Below are 15,145 nucleotides of genomic sequence, written 5' to 3'. Positions count from 1 at the left end.
TTCTCTTCACAATTATATATATTGTTTAGAGAAATATGTATGTATATATTATATGCATTTTTTTTAATACAGTAGGAGTTATTTTCAGTAGTCACCTCATAAAGAATACCATTCTTTTTGGTAGTATTTTTCAGTACAATGAGTTCTGGTTATGAGCAGAGCTGTTTATATTCTTACAGATGTTTGGAGTTTCTTAGATTTGCGTTACTCTAAATGCTTAAATGGGTCCGTTTTTTTCTCTTCCTGGAAAAGAAACTACTGATTGTCTGCCGAAGTTTCTTCTTCCCTCTTCTTTAATTATCAAGGGTGGGAATGGGTCTAGACCAAATACTAAATTCACTAATCTCCACTGCAGATATAGGTGGCCCCTGATATGAAAAGTGGAAGTCATTAGGTAAAATCCTTGGAAAAACTATTTAAAAGGTTTTGGCTAAAGTATTAGACAGGTACCCTTTTACTCCTACCTTTCCCTTCTTGCTGCTTGGAAAATGGCCATGATGGCTGGAGCTGCAGCAACTATTTTGTGATCATGAGGCAACTACAAGGAAAAGACATAAGAATAGTGGAGAGAAAAGAAGACAAAGTCTGGGTTTCTAATGACTGAATAACTGTCATACCAGTTGGACTGCTAATTTCTGGATTTATGCATAAGAGAAAAATTAATTTCTATCTAAAATAAAACTTTATATATACATGTGTATATATATATATACATATATATATACATATACATATATTTGTCCACTATTATTTGAGTTTTCTGCCATATGTGGCTGACCCTAATAATAATTTATCTCCCTAAAGAAAAATATGGCATCTCTTTGAATGTTGAGTATATTGGAATATCAATTTTAGTAAATTATTTCATTAAATGATCTATTTATTAATTTTACATAAATTATTTAATTTGGGAATTTATTTCTATACATGTTGTTTTCCATGTTCTCATTTGATAGAGGCACTATGGCTTAATGAGGAGGATGTGTCTTTGGAGTCAGATGATCATGGGTTTGAAACTTAGCCTTGTCACTTACCTGACCTCTGGCAAGTTTCTTAATATTTGAGCTTCACCTTCCCCACCTCAGCTTATTAATACCTAATATAATTTTAATGAGAGTAAAGTGAAGTGAGGGAAATATTCTATCTCTTGTTTGGGGTTTTGCTTCTGCACAGGTGTCTACATGTGTAAAAAGTCATTGGGCTATACATTTAAGATGTACCCATTATGTAGATTATATTTTAATTAAAAAACTGGCAGAAACAGGCATGCCGTAAGTGGAAAAAAAAAGAAACTCAAATACTCTAACATTTTAATATGATTATTTTATTTCTATAATAAAGAAGATAATCATTCTGGGGAGAATTTACAGGTATTTTAATTTTAAAATTCAGAAACTGAGGTGAATGCATTCTGCTGGAAGTGTTCACATATAATACATCATGCTGAAATTTTCACTACTAATTTCTGACTCTCCTTTTAGAGTTCTTTACCCTAATATCTATAAGATCCACAATTATTGCCAAGATATATTGTGATTTTGTTTCCTGTGCTGAAGTTTTGAGGTTTGGGAAGCAGAATCCAGAAAAAATTGTGTTTTCATTTAAATTAGGGGGTCAGCATCCCCTTCCTCGGAATGATTACCAAGGAATGATTGTTCAGTTGGAAGGAGGGGTCATCTGATTTCTATAAAAAATACTGTAGCCAAGGTTAAATGTGTGGGCTGTGAGACCCTGCGACCTTCACCAGGAGCTGTGGATTCCCGCTCCGCTCCTTTTAGGACCAACTTTATTTCTTCCCTACGTTTGTGAGTTGTCATCCCTAAAGATTTTCTCCTTCTCTAGTCCCTTGTCCCATTGTCCCCAAATGTACTCAATCGACCCATGTGGAAGCGGCTCCCCCTGTCATTTGGGAGGTGCCAATTTACTTCTGTGAGAGACAGGCTGGTTTTCGCATTACACTGGCAGCTATCCTGGACTTTAAAAAAACAGCTGTGTGGTTGCCAGCTGACCTGCTTTCAACCAAGCAGCTGCTGCTTAAAGTCAGGGGTAGAGTTTGTAAATCCTTGGGGATTGAGAGCTGCTCTTCACCCACCTTTGTTTGAGAATACGAAATGTCCAGGTTACGAACTATGTGAATTTCTTCCACTTCTGATGGAACCACAGCAGAGGATGTTCTGTGCTGGCTAGTTTAAACCAAAGGTCAGACCAGACGAATGTGTGTGTGTGTGTATGAGGAGTTGTACGAATCTGGTTATTCTCCTATTTCTCATCAATTGCTCACCAGGCTAAAATTAGTGATTTTTTGTGAGAGAAACACCTGTCTTTTTCAGGTTATTTTTGAACTAGGACAGTGAGAGATAAACAGGAATCCTTTTTTTGTGTGTGTGTGGAATTTGGTGTTGAGTGGCATATTTTTGTTGGTGAGGGAGAGAAGAGGCCAATGACACAGTTCCATACACACGTGGCCACACACATACACAGAGTGACTGTAACTATGGATTTAGATATCTTTATTTCTGTCTTCGTGAAATAAACCCTAAAAAACATGGAATAAACTCCATTTATTTTTGCTCCTTTTACCTCCTCACCTGTGCGCTGCACAGTAATTTAGCTCCCCAGGACAGCTTTTAAGATTCTAATCTTGTTCCTTTGTGGCACTTTTCTCACAGCAGTAAGGAAAGGACTGGCATTCCTCCACTATTGTATATAAAGGAGAATTCGTTCTTGGAAATAAGAGCATTGTTTATGTTGAAATTCCCTTAGCGTAGCTGAACCTTCGATTATCTCGCCCATTCAGATAACCAGATTTTGACCCCCTGTGGTCTGTTTCCATTCTCGGAGAATTGTCAACAATTTATTTCTGCTCTGGAGATTATTTTTGTGAGTGAGAGAAAAAGAGACATCTGGGAAGATTTTGATTACTGAGTCATATATAAAAAACTCTAAGCACACTTTTAAAAGATACCATGTGAGAAAGTATAGCTTTTGCTACAAAATAGCAAATTGAACTTAGTTACTGCTGAGGTGGCATCTGGAAGCTGTGACTGTATTTATGAATCACACTGTTAACTTGATTCCAGGTAGCATGGAAAACATCTTTATTGTAGTTCATAAATCTGGAGAATATTATTATTTGAAAAAATCCAATATGATTTTTATAATTTTTAATGGGACCCAAATGCAAACTAAATAATTCTATTATTTTAGTGGAAGTTTGGTGAATTTAGAAATAGATCGTATAGACCTGAAAGTGCTATGTCAATTTTATGCAACATAACACTGATGATATGAACCCCCATCACAAACTAAGATTTGTCTTTTAATTCTGTGACATTTTGTTTCCCCTTCATATTTAATCTATTTATTAGACACTTTCATCCAGAAGCAATAGAAAGTTGGCAAAGACATGTAATGGTCAGTATATTTTGCTTAATGGGAAATACTTCTGATTATGCATTCAGAAATTGGGAAAATATTGTTTCATATGCTGTCATTCCCATTGCTGAATATTACAAAGACCAGAGAATATTCAAAGCAAAGGCAATTTTTTATTTTGTTAAGTTCATGTTTATGGCATTGTGTACAAAATGCACATAAAAGACATTTTCTTATCTATTCCTATTATATTAGAGAAGTTCATGCCCTGCTCTTAGCATCTTTCAACACAGCTGTAGAGTAGTTTAAAGCCTCTTTTTTAAATAAATGATGCTCAATTTGTCTTTGATGATCCGGATGATTCAGGTGAGATGGGAGCACGGTCGGGCCCTTATTTGCATAAAAATTAATCACAGAAAAATGTAAATTGATAAAATTTTGCCTGGCTTTTCCCCCCTATTTGAGAACCCGTGGATGGCTCCCAGAAGCAATCATCTCAGTATGGGGCCGCGTTGGATGCTGTACAAATGATCACATTTGTGTTGAATACTCACTCATTTAAATGTCAGCACTGATGGGGCAGTAGAAAAAAATCAGTAGAAAAAATGAAAAATAAATACACAGCAGCTGAAGACTATCAAATCCGTGGGCACTCTTTAGAGATATATGATCTAATGTGAAAAAATTGCAGATTAATTATCCTTTTTGCAAAATGGTAATTGTTTTAGTATCGCACCCAGAAAAAAATCTGCAATTTATTTGGAATCAAACAAAAACCGGTAATGTTAAATACGTCATTACATCATTGTGTTTATTAGAAACCTGCAATTAATTCCTAAGTCTCCTTAGGTCTTTAAAGCTACATAAAATGAAACAAAAGAATGTTGCTATTAATTTTCAAACAAATGCTTATCTATCAAATCAGTCTGATTTGTGTGAAAAAGGAGGTAATATTATGAAGTTTGGTGGGTATTGTGTGTTAATTTCATCATGCTGCTGACACTTCTGATAATATCTTCCCAGATCCTGTTTAAAGTTGTAATGTTAAAATTTGAAGGTTTTTGTTCAGTGGCAACATTGAAGAAGTCATGAAGTGTACTCTTAAAAAAAGATGCTTTAAGAAAAACAACAGCAATACTAATAATGGGGGAAATAGAAACTATTTGTGAGATTCCCCCAAATAGAAATTCTTTGGACTGCCTTTAGTGCACCATTAACATGCATGACTTTTCACGCATGTAATTTATGTGCATATTTGAGGTTAAGAATTTATATTTAGCTATTCTAAGGAAAATAATAAAACCTTAAAATTTTCTTAAATAAAAAGAGATGTAAGTGGTGTCATTTTTCACTCCAAAAGATGGGTAGAAGGCATCATCATTATTAATATTTTTACAGGTTATACAATCCATTTATCTTTGTTTCTGGGTAGCTCTCCTTGGTGCTGCTTTGGTGTTCTCAGTGTACAGTTTACCTACAGCTTTCTAGCACAGGTGGATATTAGGTTCTTTCTTATTATTCTATAACTTTAGCATAGATTTAAGTGATTGAAACGTTGAACACATCTTCATTAGCCAGGGAAGACAAAGTTAAAACATAGCCTTTCCACCTGCTGATTTAAAAACTCCCATTGAATTAATGTTACATTAACCAAAGTCGATTGTGGCAACACACAAAAGATATTTTGAGATGGTTGAAATCTACGGTTATTACCAGAGTTGCTTTGTAGTTAGCTTAGAGAATAGCCTTTAAAATTTAAGTTGACCAACACTTAGAGACCATGCCTGTTTTAGAGATTAAATATAATTTGTCATATAGTGAGCATAGCTAACACTATGGGTCACATACCATTTATGTCATTTAACAATAACATAGCGTTTAACTCTGGAAGCCAGCCTTTCCAGAGTGCTGACTATGGGCCGGACACTGTTCTGTTCCTTTATAGATAATGATGTGTTTAATCTTTATAACCGCTCTCTGAAGTAGGTATCTTGTTATCCCAAGAGTGACAGGTCCGAGGTCACCCAGCTAGTCAGAGGTGAAGCCAAGATTTAATCCCAGGGGTCTGGCATCAGACTGCTTGCTCTCAATGACATTGCTCTGCTGACAAATGCCTGGTGAGCACATCTAGGTGCCAGATCTGCTGCCAGGTGGAGTCTTGGCAAGAGAAAGTGCTTTATTTTTGTGACTTTAGAACTTTCTTTTTATAATTGAAGCTTGAATCTATTTTGATATCAAAATGTGTCAAGTAACACATTTAAAATTTTTATCTGGTTGAAAACTTTATCTTAAAAAGTTACAATTTATGTCATCATTCGACTAAAATTGGAGAACCTTTTTGGTCACTTTAAGATCATGAGACATGAACAGTCACTGTTTTTCTGAACAATATTGTTACTGTTGAGATGAATCCTTAAAGGCACTAAAAGAGATCCTTGTCCAATTTGACAGACTTGAGTCTCTGGGAAAGTTCACGTGCCCCCATTCATTTCTCTGTCCCTGGTATAGTTCATTTGTTCATGTTGAGGCATTATTTTCATTCGTTTACCCATCCATGCAATTATTGATGCATCTACCCATCCATCCATCTACCTATCCATCCATCCATCCATCCATCCATCCATCCATCCATTTATTCAATCAAGCCTCCTCTTAAATTTTCAGGTTTGGGATAAAAGCAATCCTTTTATCCCATGATAAAATAGAGACTCCCTGCCCACAGCCTACTCATCGTCTCTTCACAGCCCCAGCTATATCTAACACTTAATGGCATCCAAAATGTATAGGTAGCCACACCAGCTCCCACGTCCAATACCTGTTCCACCCCAAGCAGTGCAGTCCCTTGGCCACCTTTCAATACTAGGAACTGCATGCCAGCAGGAGGTTTACAATCAGGATAGAGCTTGGGTGGAGGCTGCTCCAGTCCCTGGAAGCAAGTTTGGGGCTGTTTGGCCAGGGAATCCTGAGGTCTCAAAAAATTGTCTGGAAGTGGAGAAGAGGCACGTGAACTCCAGCTGGACACCTCCCCTTGGTGCCATGCACTCCTCGCCCACTGAGTGAAACAGGGGAGGGACAAAACTGTGGTCCAGGGTAGGACCACTTGTTGCCCAGGTCTACGGTTGGTACTACATTCTACAACTATTTATTCAGTGCAAACTCTGCCAGATGCTGATCTAGGCACTGGGGATGCACCGTTAACAAAACAGACAAAATCCCCATGAAATTTACAGTCTAGTAGAAGTAGACACCATTTCTCATGCACTGAATTTTATGCTGCTCGTAGTGTCATACTGTGACAAACGTAGAATTGTTCACGCGTGTTTTATTAGAAGTTTCTTCTATATAATGCACTGCATTAGAAGAAAAATACAGAAAACCATTTTTCGAAAGGTTCAGAGACTATGAGAAGTCACTGTTGCTTCTTGTCTCTCAGAGAAAACTCACTTTTTCTGTGAAAGAACAGAAGGAGGGCCATCTTACATCCTGATTTTAACAGTTCACTCAACAAACACTTACTGTGTACCTCCTTTATGACAGTAATACTTGAACTGAATTGTGAGAATTACTGCATATACTAGGTTACTTTCTGAACAGTCAAGGCTCTTTATGTCTAAAGGTATGCTTTCCTATAGGGACTGTGTGATTCACTGAGACGTAGGGATCTAAGTTTACTACAAGCCCTTCCTATAACCAGCCGAGTAAGTCTTACTGGACCTCATTTCCCTCACTGAGAAATGATAGGTTAAATAAAGTAGCCCACAAATTCTTTTCAGATCCAAGAAAAGAATCATCTGGTGGCTGCTGTCATTACTTGGTTTGTAGCCTCATCACTCCAGTCTCTGCTTCCCTGGTCACGTCGTCTTCTCTTCTGTAGGGTCAGATTTCCCCCTGCCTCTCTTTTATAATGACACATGCTTACACCTACTCAGGTAATTAGGGGTAATCTCCTTGTGTCAAGATCCTTAACTTAATCACATCTGCAAAGACTGTTTTTGCCTTATAGAGTAACATTCATATGTTCCAGGGATGAAGACATGGATATCTTTTTTTTTTTTTTGTGGTACGCGGGCCTCACACTATTGTGGCCTCTCCCATTGCAGAGCACAGGCTCCGGACGCGCAGGCTCAGCGGCCATGGCTCACGGGCCAAGCCGCTCCGCGGCATGTGGGATCTTCCCGGACCGGGGCACGACCCCGTGTCCCCTGCATCGGCAGGCGGACTCTCAACCACTGCGCCACCAGGGAAGCCCAACATGGGTATCTTTTGAAGGGCCATTTTACAGCCTACCACAGATCATAATGTACTGACACTTTGTTTTGCAAATCTTGCAATGGTCTTGGCCAAACAACGAAATATTTATTTGGTCATAAAGAAATTAATTGGTAATGATGGAATTTCAGGACCTAGTTTGAGACATAATTTTGAGTAGAGGGCCATTCTATTATCTACCAAATCATATTATGCAAACGATCTCTTACTTTACTTACATGTAAGAGGAGTCTTGTGTGTTACTTATCTTCTCTCACTTCAGAGTTAAGAATTCAAGAATTTTGGTATCAATTGATGGGGAATTGAGAACCCAGATTCACTAAGTAGATTTTAAATATAGTCCAGATTAGCTCATTCATTCATTCCTTTATTAAGTGGACAGAGCATGTCCTAAGGACCAGACTCTTGCCTGAGTTTTGGAAAATCAACTTCCCATCTCTTCCATGTTGACCCCCCTTGCCCCCCCAAGAAGAATCAGTGACTCTCTGTTCAGTTCTCTGCAGTACCTTGTATAATCCCCATGATCTCCCATCACCTGTGTCACTGGTATTTGTTTCACTGGTCCATTTTCTCACCAAACTGGGACTCCTCATGGGTAGAAACTGTCTCAGTTCCTTGGATCCCTGGCACCCAGCAGCATAAATGTTGAAAATGTGTTGGATGGACCTTCCAAGGACTAACTTTAGGCAAAAGATCCTTACTGTTACTTGATGAACTTTGTGGACTTCCTATTAATATTTATTATTTTTCCAGTGCTCTTATACCTCATCACTTCTTTTCTTTAGATGACTGCTCTTGTCCTTTTCTTTTGGAGCCTCTACTTTGTTCTTTCCCTCTCAGTTGCTTGTCCGTCTTTTTTCTCATCTGTTTTCTGGGATCTTTGTTTGATGCAGAACTAAAATGTGACTCACAGTTGGCACTCCAAAGACCTTAAAATCTGTTTGGGAAAATATTCCTGAAGAGGAAATACTTATAAAAGGTTACCACTCACTTTCTCATGAGTGCCAGTGTCTTTGGACCATTCCTGAATAGTGATACAGTGATAACTAAAGTACATCCCATGATTCCCTGGGAACCCACACAGCACCACCTTAGATCAGGCAAGTGGGGTCTATCTTTTTAATGCCAATATTTCTGAAGAGCTATCAGTCACTGTCTCTAAGAGCATTTCTTAAAGGAGTCAGAGAAAGTGACCATTGGACAGACCAGTGGGTGAACATCAAAGAAAGGAAAAGACAGGACAGAAATTGATGAAAGCAGCAATGAGAATTAGGAAAGAGATGAGCCATCAATGGTGGCAGCAACCCATGAAAAGTTCCTCAGAGGTAAATATCAGTAAAAGGTTCAGAGGAAGCACAGGAAAAAGTAAAAGACTGGAGCCATGGAAATGACCAAGATTATACTAGAAAGCATGTAGGCTAAGCTGCTCTGACAGATACTGACAGATACTCCAAAACTTTTAGGCTTATACAGAAGCTCATTTCTCTCTGCATGATGGTTTATAGATAGGAGGTGCTAGGAGCTGGTAGGCGGCTCTTATTCTTATCATGGGGTTTCTACCTAAGGGTCTAAAGTGGATGTTTCAGCTCTTGCCATCTCAGCCAGTGGGATGGAGAAAAGCGACCAGGGGCGCACATGTCCAATTGTTTGAAAGGTGAAGTCTATGAGTGAAGCACACCATATCCACTCACAGCTCATTTGGCTGGAACTTTGATGCATGGCTAAACCTAAATGCAAGGAAATCTTGTCTTTAGCTGGGTAGCCATGTGCCCATATAAAAACTATTATTACTGAAAGAAGGGAGAATTGATCTGGAGGATAACTGCTCCCTCCTGATATGAATAAATAGAGGCAATCAAGAGCCTTAAATGGTGAAGCACTTTGCTTTAAGCAAAGGAGTTGGCTAGGTATAACAGACTGGGAAGTGAAAAGCTATAGACATAAATCAACTCTCTTCTAGCTAGAACTCTGCATCTTTAAAAATCATATACATTGGAGCTATTATGTAACACCAAAAGATTGTATCCTTTTTCCATATCTTGAAATGGCATATTTCTTCTTCCCTCTCATTATCCCAAACTCTTTATTCTCCATGTATACAGAATTCACGCATCCTTTTCACGGATTCTTCTCCCACCCCAACAGTTTCTTTCTGTAATATGAAGCTCATATTATTTTCTTTCCATTAGGTCTACCTATTATAAGTCTTATTGAAAGTGCCATTTTTTTCCCCATTACATACTGTCTTGTATTGTTGTCAAAAACTTACCAGGTATGTAATTTTTGCTTCTTCCTAAAATGCTATAATTTTCTTGAAGGCAAAAGCCCTCTCTAACTTCTTTTGCATTGTCTGTAGTGCCTAGCATAGTGCAGGGGAGAGAGAGCAGGCACTCAATAGACAGCTATTAATTTGTTTTATTTGCATAAAAATTGATACAGAAATTTCAGGTAGTAGATACCCCAAAGACCTCAGATACCAAAGCTAAGCTATCAGGCCCAGATAGGTGATTAATTAAACAGATTCAAGAACTCAGAGACCACATCGAATCCCACCATAAGCAAGTATTTGAAGGGAAACTGGTTTTTTTGTTTACAAACCGAGATTTTACTGTACTTGCAAAGAGAGCTTTGCTTTTACACAAGTATAAAACTCCCTGACTATGGGAGATAATGATAGGTTTTTAGTGCTGAATATAGATTACGTCTATGTATCCAGAATCTAAATAACCAGAAAGCTCAACCAACTAGAAAAACTAAACAAAATAGAGCAGGTCAAAGACTTTTTCAGTCTCTGGATGCGCAGGCTCAGCGGCCATGGCTCACGGGCCCAGCCGCTCCATGGCATGCGGGACCTTCCCGGACCGGGGCACGAACCCGCATCCCCTGCATCGGCAGGCGGACTCTCAACCACTGCGCCACCAGGGAAGCCCTCAAAGACATTTTCTGAAAAAAAAGAAACTGGCAAGAGATGTCAGGTGTGACTTTAGATCCATCTGTATATCCCTTTATTTTTCTAGACTAAATACATACATACTCCTGGCAATTACCATTAATGTACTATAGGTTTCCGCTGTATTTCATAATTGATGTTTTAAAAAATTAAATTGTGTTAAGTCTTAATTGATGATTTTCAATTGATAGAATATAATATACAATTATGGAAATTGTTATGAAATAAGTATTCTTTTCAGCATAATTGTTGGAACTATTTCTCATTCTTAAAAATTCCCAGTTATGCAAGATGGAAACATGATCACTGAGTTCCCCTCTTAGCCTTTAGCTGCCATTAAAATTCATTCTCTGTTTTAAGTACTTTCCTAGTTATCAAAATAATGTGAAGAGATGGAGCAAATGGGAATATATAAAACAGAAGAACAAATTCCCTGTGTATTTATTAGCTTCTACAAGATATTCTAGGAAAAAAGTAGAATAATGTTTAATATGCAGAAATTACTTGATCTTTGTAAATTTTGGCTTGTAAATTAAAAACACTGCAGTCTTCAGTGCCTTGTTTCTATTAAAGTTATTTAAAATTTAAATCTTAAAATAATTATTTTCTTAAACTATTAAATTTAGCTTTAATATTCAGTCTAAATTGAAAGATTAATGTAGCCTAAAATATTGATACAATGATCCTAGTAAAAGCCTAGAGACTGATAACGGATGGATTCAGATTTCTAGTTATGTATCTAATCTTTTAACCCTTATACAATGTTTAAGATGAGCTTGTATATGTAGTTCCTGATTTCAAATAATTTCTTCTCTCTCTAGAGGACTAGACTCTTAGAAACTTCAAAATAGTTCAAATCTATGGAAATTTATTGGGCTATTATTAAATCCCATCAAAATAGGTAGTTATTCTACTATTCTTACCATTTTTGCAATCTGCCCGTTTCTTTCTCCTATCCTTTTCTCTTTTCAGAGATGGGGTACCCAATGTTAGTCTTATAAACTGATTTCTATCAAGATCCATGTATGCAACATATAACTGTTTTGTATGAATAATGGGTTTTCATTACTTCTGAGGAGCCATGCAATTTTGAATTAATTATAGATGAATTCTAAGTGGTCTAATCTTGCAGCTTAGATAAACTTAAAAACTGAAAAATGACCCGTTAAATAAATAAACAGGTCCTGGTGTAAAGCAAAGAGTTAGAGTTTCTTTGACAGTTGTAGGATGCGCATCTGGTCATTTTTACATGCATGTTTATTAGAGACTGCTGATTTAAGTTGGAATTTACCGTAGTATTTATAATTTACTGTATCAGATCCAAATTATATATTGCATCATATTTTATTGCTATGTTCATTACATTGTTGGAAACAATGTAATTGTGTCCTGATAGAATATGAAAAAAGACTATTTCTCTTCAACTGGGACACATTTAGGTTTCTTTTTATATTACTATTGATTTCCAAGAGTGCAAAATAATGCTTTTCTGTCACAGTGCATACAGTCCTGAATGATGTCTCAGAGTCTGTCACAATGCTGAAGTTCTATCAAAGGCACTAGACTCTGAAAACATTATCTAAAGTGTTTTTGTTTCCCATTCCTTTATAAGATTAATTGAATAGAGCATTCTGATTAATGACTCCATTAATCAGACTAAATTGATATGATCAATTCTGGACTTAGTTTTTGAGGGAAGAGATATCTGTCAACTGAAATGCTGAGGAATGATCCTCTAAGATTTTTATCTTTTAGGTTTATGTAAATCCAGGAAGATATTTTAACTTTGGTCATACTTCTATCCATGAAGGTAGATACTCATGAAATATCATAAATAGAATTTTACCTTTAATGGAAAGGCAGGGTTAATAAAGATACTGTTTTAAATAAACAAACTTGCCTTTGAAACTTATCTCGCTACCTTGTAGCATGTGTGTATATATGTGTGTGTTCAAGTAAGTCTTTTCAAAACATGAGATGTTTTGTTTTATATAGTGTTTCTATTATAAATGACGATTATCTAAGAACACCTTCTTTCATACTGAAGAAACGAATGGGAAATATTAAATAAAAATAAGTTCTCAGAGGGGCAAGAAAAAGGCTGCCTGAAAGCATTGCACGAATCATTGTCTCCACCTAGTGCTGACTTTCAGGAATTAAGATTCCAAAGTCCTTAATGATGCTGTAAAGTTCTAATTTATGTTATGCACGTGTACAGTCATTATAGCTGGGCCTGCTAGTGCCATTATAGTTAAGAGTCTGTCAGTTTTTCATTTATAAAACATCATATTAAGAGGTCTATTGCTTTTACATAAAAGCTCACACTGTGCTGGAACTCTGCAGTCCAATGGCCTTTGCTGTATGTGAATGTTTATTAACAGTGTTATGTTGAACTTGACCAGCTCCTTTTAAAGACACCCTGATGGGGTGAAGTTACATAGGCATCTCATTCAGAAGGATGAATCTTTTCATCAATAGCCTGTCCTTTACCTTATGGTAATCGCCCTACACGCATCAGACCAGTGGACATCTAAAAACTCTATTGATGTGGCAGGCCCTGGATTTTTCATGGGCTATAGTTCCCACCCTATGGCACACAAGAGGAGACTAACAATTTTGGCTACTAATGGGAGGAAAGCAGGAGAAAGTAGTTTCATGGAAGTCAAATGAAGTCAGGTCAAATCAAGAAAGTGTTTTTAAAAGGAGGGAATGATCATGTTAGACCCTGATGTTAGTTCAGTTATGTCTTGAGAAATGACCTTTGGCTTTAGTGATGTTAAAACCCTGATGGGGCATTTTCACTGGAGTTTCTGAGATCTCTAAAAAATCTAGTTGGAATTGGTTTAAGAGAAAAAAGGGAGGAGAAGAAGAGGAGATGAGTCTTTTACGGAATTTGCTGTAAGGGAACACAAAGAAATAAAGCAACAGCTGGAGGTGGACAGTGGGGTATAGAGAAAGTTCTTTTTTTTTTTTTAAGATATCAAGCTTTCAGATATTATGCAGATGGAATGACCAGAAAGGCAGGAAAATTAATAGTTCAGGGTGGGAACAAAGTCCTAGATGAGAGAGGATAAGGATCTAGCCAACAAGCAGAAGTGTTGGCCTTAGATCGGAGCACGAACAGCTCTACGGTAGCAGGAGTTCAGGTTCTAGGTTGGTAAAGAGCAAGTCTCTCCTGCCACCACCCTACAATATCCAGGCCCCAAGAACTTCCAGCAAGCTTTTGGGACACCTGTGCCCTTGTACAGAGGGTTGGGTATTGCAAATGGTTCTGATGAGGCTGGGCAAGCTCAGAAAACTTTTAGGCTCAGATGATCATCACGTGTGCTAGAAAATTATGGGTGATGGGCTGCTTCTCTATTCTTATTCATTGATAATCAGTGATTTATTATATTAATAAATGTCCATTTCATTTCTAGGATGACTATTACTTAGCTATAGTGATTATTCTCTTTCCATAATGTTAAATTTTACTGGCTAATATTGATTTAGGAATTTCACATCTTTGATTTTAAGTAAGATTGTTGATTTACTTCTTAAATTACCAGTGACTGACTTTATTATGAAGCTTATCTCCCATTCATGGAATGAATTAGCTAGTTTCTATATCTTTATGGTTTAGAATGTTTTATATAGCACGAAAATGATCTGTTCCATGTCCTGTGAACTTATATGAGCAAGAGCATACTTTCTATTTCAAATCTTTAAGGGTTTTCAAAAATTATTTCTTCAAAAGTTGTGCATTTATTACATATACATGCATAATATACTCTTTAATCTTCTCTATGCAAAATATTTTGTTTGATTTTTCTATTTGGCTTGTGTATTTTTTAGTCTAAATTTATTTGCATGAGATTTGCTATTTTACTTTTCATTTCAAAAACATTTCTTTAAACGTTCTACTAATAGTCTAAATATTTTCTAATTCTTTATTTATATTTGAATCTTTACTACTTTCATCTGTGTTCCATGAGATATATTTAAAATAAATTATTGAGTTGAATGCTTTATTAATTTCCCTTCTCTGTTTAGCTCTTAATAAGTAAGCATTTAACATTATAAATTTATCTTTCAATATAATTCTAAATGTATTCTTTAAGTTTTCATGATTATTATTTTCATTGCTTGCTAAATAGGTACTGATCATGTCATTTTTTTTCCCCTTGTCTGGTATAATAGTATTTTGGGAGAGAGAATGTATTTTTAAAATTGTCTTGTGGTTGAAATTGTGAAATTTAAACTTTCATTTATATCTAATTTTGTGTCATTTGTCTCAAAGTGTAACTTGTTCAATTTTTATTTTAAAACTGTATTGAAGTTTAATTTGTTAGTGTGTGGAAACATTACAATGTTTCAAGAATTATTGAGAAAGACACATTTTCTGTTAACAGACTAAAATGTCTATAAGTAAATGGTCATACTTCCATTTACTAGTTTTAGCAGTCAAGTATTTTATGTCCTTACTTTTTACTTAAAAAAAGTTACCTACATCTGTGACTCTATTTCTGTTTTGTAAATAAGTTCATTTGTACCAGCTTTTTAGATTCCTCA

General features: G+C 36.4%; 1 protein-coding gene across 1 annotated transcript in view; it reads left to right on the top strand.

The window, feature by feature from the left end:
• LOC112412883 (uncharacterized) overlaps window positions 1–15,145 on the top strand; it is a gene marked incomplete at its 5' end in the record, with an annotated part of 237,774 nt that overhangs the window by 129,138 nt on the left and 93,491 nt on the right. The window lies entirely within an intron of this gene.

The sequence above is a fragment of the Neophocaena asiaeorientalis genome, unplaced genomic scaffold, assembly GCF_003031525.2.
Source record: "Neophocaena asiaeorientalis asiaeorientalis breed wild unplaced genomic scaffold, Neophocaena_asiaeorientalis_V1.1 scaffold230, whole genome shotgun sequence".
NCBI lineage: Eukaryota > Metazoa > Chordata > Mammalia > Artiodactyla > Phocoenidae > Neophocaena > Neophocaena asiaeorientalis.
Note: the sequence above shows the minus strand (reverse complement) of the source record. Positions and strands in the feature narration are given on the sequence as shown.